This window comes from Pygoscelis adeliae, unplaced genomic scaffold (assembly GCF_000699105.1).
Source record: "Pygoscelis adeliae isolate BGI_AS28 unplaced genomic scaffold, ASM69910v1 Scaffold60, whole genome shotgun sequence".
Lineage (NCBI taxonomy): Eukaryota > Metazoa > Chordata > Aves > Sphenisciformes > Spheniscidae > Pygoscelis > Pygoscelis adeliae.
The window spans coordinates 108,060-109,511 of record NW_008823954.1 but is presented as its reverse complement, the minus strand read 5'-3'; the positions used below and the strand labels follow the sequence as shown (position 1 = coordinate 109,511).

The following is a 1,452-nucleotide window of genomic DNA, read 5'->3' as shown; positions in this document are numbered from 1 at the left end:
CTCTTCCTCACACAGCAGGAGTTGTCAGAAGGCATCTTCATTTCGCAGCTATTCAGTGATCCCTGAATTATACAAGTCTCTCTCTCGCTGTGCATTCATCACTGATGCCGCTTCCCTCTCCCTTAGAGACTGAGGAAGTAATGCCTGGGGATGCAAAATCTGCTTTTCGCTGCAGGCGGACAGCCAGATCTGTGGTGAGATGTGACAGTGACAGGGGACGGAGCGGGGCAGAGAGGCTCCATCTGACTCGAGCTCTCTGGTGGATCTGGCTGCGGAGGTTTAAGATGCTAGTTTTGTCTGCTCTGCAGCTATCCCAGGAGGTTTCTGCCCTGTGACTTGGGCTGCAGCAGCCTTCAAGCCACCGCATCCTAGTTTAAGTTATAGAATTAGAGGATGAGCTAGCAGGGCTGAGGAGGGAGCGTTCCTTCCTGTTGCCCTGTTAGCAGAGTTGAAGGGAGGGTGGCCAAGGGGCAGGCACGTGTGGAAGGGTGCCAGGCTCAAGCAGCCATGCAAAAGTGGCTGCAGGTTTGGGCTAAAGCCCTCAAGGTTTAAAAGCCAATGTTTAACCACCCGCATGGCGTTTTTCCTCGACTCCAAGTGGAAGGGAAATGTTCTGCACTGAACGCAGGCAGGGAAGGAATAGCTGTACACTGGAAGGACCACACACATGCCACCAACTGCCCATAAAAACCCACACGAAAATCCCTGCATTTCACAAGCACACGAGCCAAGTTCTCCTCTCAGTTACAGGGGCATGTGTAGGGCTGTGGCTCAGACGGCATCCAGCATCTGGCCGAAAGAGCAGCTTTTCCGCATGAGTAGCCCTGAATGAAGAGAGCTAGGAGCTAAGCAAACACTTTGGCTAGTACTTTCCTCTGTCTCTTTTTCTAGTCTTTCGGAAGTATGTTTTAATCAGTGCTTGCTTTCCCACACCGCTCCTTTGTAGTCTTGTTAAGTGCTGTCACTGGGGCCCATTCAAGCCTGGTGCCAGAGTAAAATTCCCAAGAGATTGATGGCGTTGCACCTGCCCGCACAAACCCTGAATTTGGCCCATCGTCTGATGTCTATAAACCTGCTTACTTAAGGTTTTTTGGCACTGGCATGCAATGACATCCAGACTCCCATGTGTTTCTTCATCCAAATCAGCTCCTCAGCCCACCGCCTCGAACAGCCTTTCATGTCCTCCCTGCAGCGTTTGTGGTTTCACCACGGGCTGATGCTGGAGCAGCCTCAGCTGCGAAGGTCAATCTTCCTCTCCAACCCCCACCTTTTTTTTTTTTAGAGAGTATGCAAATGTTGTATATTATTGGGCCGCTGTGGTTTGAAAACACACGCGCACGCACACGCACATACACACGATATCTGACAAAGCCCATGAGGGAGTTTCATAACAGAGGGAAATATTGGGAAGGTTTTATCTGATAGCGTAAGGGAAGTCTGTTAAAACGCCTT

The 1,452-nt window shown here is 50.7% G+C and overlaps 1 protein-coding gene across 1 annotated transcript in view; it reads left to right on the top strand.

Annotated features, from left to right (window-relative positions):
• Positions 1–1,452, top strand: part of PDGFB (platelet-derived growth factor beta polypeptide) — a 12,698-nt gene that overhangs the window by 2,972 nt on the left and 8,274 nt on the right. The window lies entirely within an intron of this gene.